At 49.0% G+C, this 11,627-nt stretch overlaps 1 pseudogene; it reads right to left on the bottom strand.

Moving 5' to 3' along the window:
• Nucleotides 1–6,510: 6,510 nt before the first annotated feature.
• Nucleotides 6,511–10,949, bottom strand: LOC136454779 (RNA polymerase II C-terminal domain phosphatase-like 4; annotated as a pseudogene).
• Between the last annotated feature and the right edge of the window lie 678 nt (nt 10,950–11,627).

The following is an 11,627-nucleotide window of genomic DNA, read 5'->3' on the forward strand; positions in this document are numbered from 1 at the left end:
GGTTGTGTTCTTTCTTGTTCTTGCTTGTGTTCTTCATTGCGCAGGTAGGGATTAGCCTTCTTGGCGAGGTCAACTTGGTCTGAGACTCGGTTGATAACCAGAGGAGCTGTGGTGCTAAGATTACAGGGTTTGATCTTTCGATCTAAAGCCGGATCGATGTGTCATTCTCTGCCATAACGATAGTTACCACCACCTAACGGAAGATCAGGATCCCCGTTCCCATTATAGACCATAGGGTCCGCCTCCAGTGACTCACTTGGATTTGAGGGCCGCCATGGCCAAGCAGGTGCAGCAGCTCAGGTTTGTTCAGTTTGAGGAGTGGTTTCTGCCAAGGCGGGATGAGCGTGCATCAGAGGGCTTCTACACACCACTGTAGGAGGATTTTTATCATGCATATCTTAACAGTGGAGCTGTATTCAAATCACAGAGGGTGTGCAACATTGAGTCCATTATAGCAGCAGCTAGAGAGCATATTCGCCCTTACCTATCCTACTTGCCAGGGCTCACAGAGCACTCTAGGGCTGACAGGCTTATATGTTCCATCTTAGGTCCATGAGTTCTATGCTACACTTTGAATTGACCCGCAACATAGATTTATACATTTTGCTTTCAGAGGTAGAGACTATAGGCTGATGAGCTTTAGGGTCAGAGAGATACTCAGGATTCAGAAGCAGCCCATCTGGCTACATGAGGTGTGCTATGGACAGACAGCGCCTTCTAGACGCCCTCATGGCAGTCTTGTACCCCCTACAGATCTAGTCCACCATTACTTCATAGAGCCTTTCGGCGAGGGGTCGAGCAAGACACCCAGAGACCTCACTCCTACCGCTAGAGTGCTTGATGCTATTATGAGGAGGACCCTACTTCTGAGGATGGGATATCATGAGGGTCTGACTCACATACAGTTATGGCTACTGAACTCTCTGATGTAGCAGACTATTTTTGATATTTGGGATCTCTTACTATCAGAGATGGGGGATACTATTGCAGAGGGGTTCAAAGGTCATCGATAGTTGCCCTATGCTCATTGGATTACATTCTTCATTCATAGGGCAGTGATAGTTGCCCTATGCTACTACAGAGTTCCCTATATACAACATGACTCAGATGCTCTGTCATAGTGCAGTGATGACACCTAGCCAGCCACGCTATCGTCTAGAGGTGCCAAAGACTGTAGCTCAGTAGGATGAGACCATCAGGGGCATAACAGCTACAGAGGAGGAGCCGTTAGATGCTCAGTAGGAGGGGATGGTCGAGAGTGACCCTAGTGATAGCTCAGATGATGACTACCAGGCTATCCCTTAGATACCTCCACGATGACATGACCATGAGGCCGATAGCTCTAGTTCAGCTCCACCTACACCATAGACAGACCCCGCTCTACTTGCTATCCTTGAGTGGATGAGGCAGGATCAGGCTCGCTAGGCCCAGGAGACCGCTGCTACTTTTGCTCAGTTTCAGACCAGGAAGGATGAGTTCCAACGATAGGAGTAGGCGATTCAGCAGCAGTAGGCTATACAGCAGTAGCAGCAATAGCTCCTCAGATTTATGCAGCATGTTGTGATAGCTATTGGGGCTCCACCGCCATAGCCTTCACCCTAGATCGGTCAGCCTGCCACCACTTCTATGACTCTAGCTTTACAGCCTAGTGGGCTTTAGAGTCAGGGACAACCACCAACACAGTTTCCATCTCCTATAGAGCAGGTGTCCCAGTGGTATGCCTCGCCAGTGCAAGCCCCGCAGTTCACATCTTTTCAGACAGGCTTCACACCGGCTCAGACTTCATCGCTGCTAGTGCCAGATACTATAGTTTCTAGGAGCCTTGGTGCTGCCTTTAGCGAGTTGATAGGGCAGGCTACTCAGCCATATCTTCATGTCCCAGGTCCTTCCATAGTTGCACCTATTATCGGGACTACAGAGATGCTTCCTTCTTTAGTTGCATCATCAGAGCCGCCTGCTACAGTCATACCTGTAGAGTCTCAGGCTGCACCAGTCCCTGATCCGACCCAGACCGCTTCAGCATCGCTTCCAGCTATAGAGGGCCAGACAGCTCAGAGCTCAAGATTAGATGATGATGGCACACAGTTCTAGCTCGCTCCTCGTACATCAGTGCCCGACTTGTCCACTGCAGCCCTGCCGACCGACCCTTAGGTTTTGGTGTTTGACACCAAAGGGGGAGAGGGATCAAGTATGTTAGACTTAGGGGGAGCGACTTATCTAGGGGGAGTTTAGCTTATCTATTATATTTGGTTTTTATGTGTGATACACTATTATGCATTCGTGTGTTTACTTTCATGCATCGAACTATATTTATGTGATAGTGATATCTACGTGATCGTGATATTTATGTGATATGTGACATCATTTCGGTTTTCAAAGGATGGTCGACAAGGTTAAGGATGAACTAGTTCTAACTATCGTTTGGAGTTGGAGAGACACTTAGAGTAGTTTAGGACTTTGTTTTTCCTTTGGTCGTACTATTAAGGGGGGTATAGATGGGTAGTTTGACCTAGGTGAGTCTAGTGGGTTAGGTGTGGTTCACACTTGCTAAACCTAGCACTAGGTAGCTCATAAAAAGCCCTTAGATCAATTGGAGCGAACTTCATTCACATATTATTGTGAGATGAAAGTGAATGGAGGGTCAAATGCTGACCGGACACTGGCACAGAGTCCGGTCAGTTCGTTTGATCAAGGTGAAATCGTTTGGCGTGACCGGACGCTGAGAGGTGAGTGACCGGACAATAGGTGCCAGCATCCGGTCGACTCCAGTAAGATTCCAGATAGGGAAAATCGTGACCCAACGCGTCCGGTCACAACTTAAACACTGAGTTTCGGGGAGAACTGACCGAAGCGTCCGGTCACCCTATAGAGGTACATAACAGTTCGTTTTGAACACGGGTGTATAAATACTTCCTCCATTCATGTGAGGGGGGACTTTTGCTCATTCCAAAAGCTGAGAAACACCCTTGAGAGTGCCAAGAAGAGCAAGGTCCTAGTGAGGTGATTGAGATTTGAGAATCCAAGAGTGAGACCTCATTAGTGAAAGCAAGAGTAGCAAAGTGTGCATCCACCCTTCTCATTAGGTTTGTTGTGGTCAAGTGAGAGTTTGTGCTTGTTACTCTTGGTGATCGCCATCACCTAGACGGCTTGGTGGTGATTGGGAGGTTGGTGATCATCCGGCGGAGCTTGTGGATGACCCAACTCAAGTTATGAGCGGTTGTGGGTGATTCACCGCGACGGAGTGTCAAAGAATCAACCCATAGAGAGCACTTGATCCTTACGCAGATCAAGGGGGAGCTACACCCTTGCGTGGGTGCTCCAACGAGGACTAGTGGGGAGTGGTGACTCTCCGATACCTCGGCAAAACATTGCCGCGTTCCTCCTTCTCTCTTTACTTTGAGCATTTACTTTGAGCAATTCAATTCTTGTCTTTACATTCATAGAATTGCCATGCTCGAGTTGGATTGGAACTTAGGTTGCAAGTCTTTTTGTGCGGTAGAACATTAGAAACAATTTCTAGGCACAAGGGGTGAAGTTGGGCTAACCGTAGGGCTTAATTATTGCAAAGAAATTTAGAATTAGCCCAATTCATCCCTCTCTTGGGCATCTTGATCCTTTCATCCTAAATCAGGATCTACTGGTGAAAGGTCCTTATTTGGTTTTGGTAACTGAGTCAAACCTAGATGGACGAATATGTGTTAATGTTGAGATACAAAGGTGATTAGTCCACAGGTACACTAGTGTGAGCAACTTGGCCTATGGAGGTGGAGATGGCTTGGATGTGTTGCGAAGCTCACTTGTGTCATTGAATAAGCTTATTGCATATAAGACATGACATGGAGTCATTTAACTTGGCTTCGATGGACCGGTTGCAAGTGTGAAGGGGCTTTGGAGCGATGCACCACACGAGGCGGAGAAGCTTGAGCAAGGACTTGACATCGATGGACAAGGGCAACAATAAAGAGCAAGTAAGGTTATGATCGATAAACCAATAAGGTCACATGATGAGATGAAGTGGATCATATCATTCAAGTAAGATCAAGCCAAGTGTTGACATGTGTTGATGAACAAGCGGCTTGACGAAGGTTGGTGCTTGTGTGGCATCAACATTGGAGAAGATGAAATAGAACGCGTAAGCTAAAGGTATAACTTGTAAGGCATTTCATTTCACCAGTCTAAGTTGAGTAGAAAAGTTCTTGACTAGGTTTAGAATAGATAGCCGTACTATAAAGAGGGAAAATCTTTTAGTGGCAACGATTATCTAGTGCCGCTAAGTGTGAGTTTTCATATGCATATGCATTGCACTTAGTAACTTGGTGAGAATGCAAAAGAAAATCCTTGAAAAACCTTTGTGAAAATAATTTATGAAAATGCTAACATGATCCTAAGGTGGTGGTGTCCCGTGGGGCAATACTTGTGGTTAGCATGTTTTCAAAGGTTTGCAAAAATTTGAAATCGGTGGCAAAATCTATGGGTTGGATCTTGGATTGGAATTCTGGGTTGATCCATTGTGTTTTGGACCATTTTTTCAAATGGGTTGTGTAGCCCTTTGAATAAGCTTTCCGAAATGTCTAAGATCATCAAAATCGAAGTTCGGAGCTAAAAGTTATGGGCGTTTTAGTTTTCACGCCAAAATCTGAGAGCCCATACCAGAGCTCTAATTATAACTGGACGTTCGGAATATAATCGATTTTTAGTAGCTCCAAGCTGTAGGCTGAGAATCCACCGGAGCTCCGCTTTGGAAACCGGAGGTTCGGTTCTGGGCGTTTTAGCCCCAAACGGTCAGATCTGATAGGGAGCTGTTGGGAGTCCGCCTACTGCGTGGACCATTGATGGGCCTTGGGTTTGTGTTGTGGACAGTGGCTGATTGGAGGATAAGGTGAGGGCCTTCTCCTACTCCTTTCCTCCACTCCACTCCTCCTCCCCTCATTCTTGCTCTTGGAGAAAAAGAGCTAGGGTTTTTCCCCACCTCTCTCTCTCAAGCTATGTGCTGAAAATTCCTAGGAGAGATTGAGTGCCCTATGTGGGTGATGTTAAGATGTTGAAGATCCACCTCCTCCCCTTCCTCTCCCTCTCAAGCTTGGTGCCAATTTGAGTGAGGGATTGAGAGACCTAGTGTGTGCATCTGAGGATTGCATTTGGTGGCACTAGAAAATCTTTGTGATTTAGGGATTTTTTGTTACTCTTGATGATTGCCATCACCTAGATGACTTGGTGGATTGAGGTCTCCATTGTGAAGCCCATGTGAAGGTTGTGCGTGGCTCCAGAGAAGGATTTGTGAGGGGGTATCATGGTTGTCCCGCGGGAGATCGCGAAGAGCAACTCTAGTAGAGCGAGGTGTGAAGAGCGTCAAGTGGTCCGGCCGGGTCGAGTGCTAGAGCTCATGGTGAGCACTACACATGGGAGAGTGTGACTTTAGGGTCACCACTAGCAAGAGGACCGGTGGCAACGTTGAGCTTGTCTCAATGGGGAGTAGGTGATTGGCAATATCACCAAACCTCGTGATAAAGTTCACCGTGTCATTATCTTCACGTTGGTTTGCTTACTCCCAACACAAGCTTGTTTTTTTATCTTTCATATACTGTGCTTGTGTTGTTGCTCTTGCGTAACTTGTTAGCTTGTGTAGCTTGCAAGTTGCTCTCTTTGCTTGTGTAGCATAGAAGTAGCTCTCATGAGTAACTAGTTGGCTTGTGTAGCCTTGCTAGTTACATTGCTTAGTTTGTGGAGCTAAGTAATTTGAGCTCTCTAGTTTGGCTTGTGTAGCCTTGCTAGTTGAGAAGTGCTAGTGTGTTTAGGCTTTGTGCGCTTTGCTCACTAGTATGTGTAGGAGCTCTCTCGTTGCTTAAGTACTAGTTGCATAGGTTTATGTGACCTTACAAACTAGAATTATTTAGGTGAGCTCTACCTAACCCGACACCTTAGTTACTCAATTAGAATCTTTTGTAAGGTTCTTGTGAACTTAGAGGTGTATAGTCTTGGCTAGACCAATTAGTTTAATTCCGCATTTGTTTCAGTTAACCTGTGTAATTAATTTTAGAAAGAACTATTTATCCCCTCTAGTCTGCCATCTTAACCCTTCAACTGGCCTAATGATATTAGCTGCAAGGTTGCTCATACTAGCTAGTACTTTAGCAAACTTCCTACTTCATGTCTCTTTTAATCTCACAAAACGATCTTTAGCTTGTCTAATAGACTGAGGGGCACCAGCTATCCATAAAAACAGCCCTAAAGCCTCCACCGATGATATCTTCTCTGTGGACTTTAATCCAATGACTCCACAAGTAAATTATGAGGTTTATCAAACGCTGTCTTGTTCATCCTAAACATGTTGTAGCAAGAAGTCCTATTTTCTAGTGTTTTCATGACCCATTCCTATCCAGTTTCTGTAGCTACTCTCCTCTCCGATTGTTCATGTACGAGTCAAAGTAGTACATACCAATCATGCCAGCAATCATAGCAATTCTTCGCCTCCTCTTCAAATACCTCAAGTGAAACTCTTTTCGACCAGCCTTAGCCCTCATCCTCTTTTCGACGAACATCATACTCATCATCATTCACCTGTGTGCACACAAGAATAAAATGGACAGCAGCAAGATGTATAAAAATGTATAGCGTCAAGGTAATAAAAAATGCATCACTTAACAGCATCACACATTAAAAAGGTTCGCCAAACATTTAAAGGTTCACATGAACGTCATCACACATTGAAAGTTTCACTTAAGCTACTACATCCAATCACTTAACATCATCACACACTTCTGTCCCGGCACCATCTCCTCAACCACAAAAGCCTTCCTTCATTGTGCTGATGTTGCAAAAGATCTTCCGGTTGTATTCATCTCGAAACAACTTTAGTAGCCATGAAGTACTCCTCTGTATCTTCAGTTGCCCCACACTCCACAGCCAACCTCTGACATCTTGCTACGTCTTCTTTGAACGAACTTGGAGCGAAGATTTTGTGTGCCTCCTTTCTGTCAGCCCCTTCGTCAGCTTGACCAATGTATCTGTAGTGCTCCTCCTCTTGCGGCTGCTGGTGCTCATTGGACCGTTGTCAAAGCCATCTCCATCTGCATCTTCACCTTCCTCATCCCCATCTGCATCTTCAGCAAATTGGCTTGTCCAGGGATACATGAGGAGGATCCATGGCCGCGGGTGACTGGGAAATGAGAACTCTTGCTCGGACGGCCGGGACCACCGGAAACTTGCCGCCATTATCCACATCGGGTTGACAAGAAACTTGCCGTTGTCCCATGCCCAACGCGCCTTGTCAGTCCGCGGATCCGCGCGACAACATGGGTGACCGTGGCGTCCGCGTCGGCTGCGTGGACGGCGCCCAGCTGCTTGGCTAGCTTCAACATGGGGTGCTCCCTGGAGACGCCCTCGAGCGGAATGAGCCGGCTGAACGCCACCGTGCAGCCACGTAGCACCTCGCGCCGCACGGCCCTGATCACCTCCCTGACGTCGGAGCAGCGGCCACGGAGGACGGAGTCGAAGAACCCCTGGTGGACGCGCGTCAGGACCTGGAGCGCCACGGCCAGGGCGCCGTCATCTTCCCGCTCGTCGCGCCTCAGCTCCGCCAGGGAGTTCACCCCATAGCCGAACGTCCGGCAGCTATCGGCGAAGTAGAGGTACGTGTGCATCAGGATCAGGTTCTCCTGGTGGTCCGGCCAGACGTCGCTGGAGTCGTCGAGGATCACCACCGCGGCGGCCTCGGCGCCCGGGACGACGTCGAGGCTCTTGCTGTCCTGCCTGGTGGACTCGTCGCGGGACACGACCCTGCCGCCGAAGTAGGTGCCGTCCGGGTCCAGCAGCTTGACGACCGCCCTCGCGTAGTCCCGGTTGCCCAGTGTGTAGACGCACATCTCGAACATGGCGCTGGCTTGCTCCAGGAAACCCCGCGCGAACGGGCGCAGCTTGGTGAGCATGCGAAGGCGGGCGGAGCCCAACCGGAAGAGGCCGGCGGTGGGGTCAGACTTGGCGTGCCGCGTGAGCCCGTTGGTCGTCGAGCCCCGTGGAGTTGAGCAGCGTGTGGTCCAGGTCCAGTATGAGGGTAAGCTTCCTCGTGCGCAGGAGGGTCTCCAGATCGGACGCGCGCGGGATGCTCGTCGACGTCGAGGCCGGGACCGCCGCGGGGCCCTCGCGGATCTTCCCAGACGCGCCTCCTTCCGCTCCCCCCTCCTTCGTCGCGTCCAGGCCCAGGAAGGAGAGCACGCGGTGCGAGGGGCAGGGGGCGGCTCCTTCCGCGTCCTCCTCCATTGCCCCGCAAACGAATCCGGGGTCCGGCGGACAGCGCGCGTCGCCGTCGCCGTTCCCTCCTTGCTTGATCGTGCTCTTGCGGCGGCGACAGCGGCGGCGGCCGGGGAACGCCAAAACGAAACGAGCGCGGGCGTTGGAGAGCGGCGGCCGCGGAAGGCAGCTGTCGTTGTGCCGCTGCCCCTGCCCCTGCCCGTCTTCGCGGCTCCTCGCAGTTGAAGCCGAAGCCACTGCCACTGCGGATGGAAAAGGGAAAAGCGGCTCCTTGCAGTGGAAGCTTGTGAGGCCCAACTCTCCCAGTTGTACCCGAGGCCCAGTAGAGTGCAGCCCAACTCACCCAGCCAACGCAACCGCAGGCCTGAACTAATGAGCCAGTGTTTTTTATAAGTTTTCTCAGATTTGATCATATGGTGCTGTAAGTTGGCACGTGGAGAAGTGTAGGCAACCTCGAGTTGAATAAGCCTCTGCCCTTCTGTAGATTCAGTTAAACGACCATTGCATCTCTCATCCCTGTCTTATGTTAAGTGTCATGATGGCCGGATGCATATGTTATATGTGAGGGGGCAATTGTTTCCCATTTCATGTAGTAGGAGTAGAGGAAAATAATGTTTTTACAAGCAGTAGGGGCTGCAAACGAAAAAACATGAATGGGGATCAATTGACATCCCCGTGTGCATATGGGGACCTTGTACAGAATGCAGAGGAACTACTCTGCTCTGATGTAGCACATCCACCTTGATTGCTTCAGTGCCCGGTCCGTTTCCCTTCCAAATATTCCTTGTTGTGTATATGATGATTTGTATTCGGCGATGGTCTAGTGGTTGTGTCCTTGCTCCCCTGCACATTGTTGACCACCATGTTTACCAAGCGTTTGTTGTGATTCTGTTAGGTTGCTCTAGGAGGCAGGCAACCATATTCCATACCGCTCTTGAGTCTTGAGTAATTGCTTCCGTTTGCAACATGAACACAGGCAAACGGAATTACGGAACAAACGTGCCTACATCGGAGACCACCGAGTCCGAGTCCATTGCTTGACTCGGAAACAAGCTACTCCAGCCCAGCCGCCCAGGCCCTATAAAAGGAAGAGACAACCCTGCGAGCGATTCTCTGGAGTCTCAAGCAAACCAGGTTTGGTGGCTGCATCTTCTCCGGTTCGTTGCCGAAGTTGAAGACGATACCCATCTGAAATACAAAATAAATCTGTACGTGAAAGGCCCCTACCTGACGTGCCAACTGTTGGAAGATTCAGTTATGACAATTGCTAGTAAAGATGGCAACGGGTCGGGTTCGGGGCGGGTGGAGCGTCCATGGACCCGCCCTTGAAACCCGACAAGGAAACCCGAACCCGCCCCAAACCCTGTTAGGGGGAAATCCAACCCCGCCCCGAACCCACCGGATCCCCGAAACGCGACGAGGGACCCGAGACCCGGGACCGTAGACCGTGAATCCGTAGGGCCACAGGCGATTGGTGGTGGAGGAGGATCAGGGGGCAGATGGCACACGACATAGGAGTGGAGGACCCGACGTGGCGGCGTCCGGCGAGCCACGTCCGGTCGTCCTCGTGACCTCGTTAGGGCACTAGAAGCAGGGGTAGCGGCGAATCGACGCCTGACGGAGGGCCGTCGGGACGGTGTGGACTAGCGGATGGAGGCGGACCGGCGGACGCGGTGAATCGGCGATGGGCGGTGCGCCTGTGTGGCCGTGCGGTGCGGGCGCGGAGTGCGGCTCAGCCGCTGCGGCTGCCGGCTGGAGTGGCCGAGTGGGAAGAGGACAGGAGAGGACACCCAGTCTTACATATAACTAGTGCCCTAACGAGGACAGGAGTGACCCGTTTCGGGTCCCCGAACCCGCAAACCCGCGTGTAACACCCCTGGTGTTAAGCATCACTAAAACTTGAGCATGTCATTATCATGCATGATAAGCATCCATGGTAGTCAACTAAGCTTTGCATCCACTAAAATCAATATAAAATTGCTAGCAATGCAATGCATGTGTGATGCATTGAGTTCAAGCAAAAAAATCTCTTTTAAGGTACTTTGCGACCTTCTATTTTTGAATTTCACCAACATACTTGAAATTATGCTCTAATAAACTTTGAGGTGTAAAGTCGGTGCTTTACACTAGTGCCAAGTATGGAGTATGAATTCAAGTCCAAACTTCTAAAATTTGAGCTACAAATGTGAATTCAAAATGTGATTTCAACACAACCATTTTTGGCTAAGTTGTGGATTTCAACATTTAAGTTCCATTTTGGGGAATTTATTAAAATGAACTTCTCAAATAAACTTGCTTCAACCATTGTATCATTGATTGGTACAAAGATTGTACTAACCAATCGTGGTTTTGGTTGAGATTTTTGTCAACTAATTAATCACCAATTAATTCACCTAAGATGCTAAGTTAATCACTTTTTCAAAACCCTAGACTGAATTTGCTTTTTTAGTTTCAAAGTACTCCTGTTTGGAAACCAAGATCTTGAAAACTAGTGAGTTTTTTATATCAGTTCCTTAAGCAAAGTTGGAACCTGCATGAAGATGAACATGCCTTGTTCTTGGAGAATCTTGAGTTGATGTTTGGAATCTAGAGAAAAAGAGGAGAGAAGATCAGGCTTCAGGCGGTACTGTTCATCACCGGCAACCTGCCTGCTTCACCGGCGAGCCACCGCCCTCCAGCACCGCCTTTGCGTGCGTGGACATGCAGCAGTTGCCATGTTAGAGCTCAAGCAGGAGCCGGCAACCGCGCCCTCGTCGACCTTGCCGTTATTAGCCCGAGCTGGACACCGTTCTCCTCTTTCCCTCTCTCTGCCGCCACCATCGAGCTCACTCTCGCCGGCCAAAATTCCTCGCCACCAGTCACCCACTGCATGATTGCTCTTGCAGTTAAGTCCACCTGTCCTTGCGCAATTGTTGAGCCCGCTCAAAGCGCCTCGCTCCGCTGGTGTTGCCTGCGCCGCCGCTTCTTGCCGCGGTAGCTCGTCAGCGCCACCACACACCCCTCTATTAATGGTTGTTAATGTCAATTATAAATCATCAACATAGCCTACATATATGCTTAATTCCATCACCAAACATAGTTATAGGGTTTGATTCTAACAAGTTCCACGAGTTTTGGTGCTATCACTTGTCTCGCAGGATATTTTTTTTTCACAAAACAAAACTATCTCAAATTATGAATTAGAGTGCACCATTGCGAAGAGCTCGTCGAGCTGATCGAAACGGATATATTATTTGCTATATTGGGAGCTCGGAATGAAAATATATAAATTTCGCAAATAAAAGAAAAACTCCACATTATGAGCTGCGGGATTTTAATGAGATATGGTGAAAATTTTAGTACCAATGAGGCTATTCAGAGGGGAATGTTGCCCGGCGCCC

Source organism: Miscanthus floridulus, chromosome 5, assembly GCF_019320115.1.
Source record: "Miscanthus floridulus cultivar M001 chromosome 5, ASM1932011v1, whole genome shotgun sequence".
In the NCBI taxonomy this organism is placed as follows: Eukaryota; Viridiplantae; Streptophyta; class Magnoliopsida; order Poales; family Poaceae; genus Miscanthus; species Miscanthus floridulus.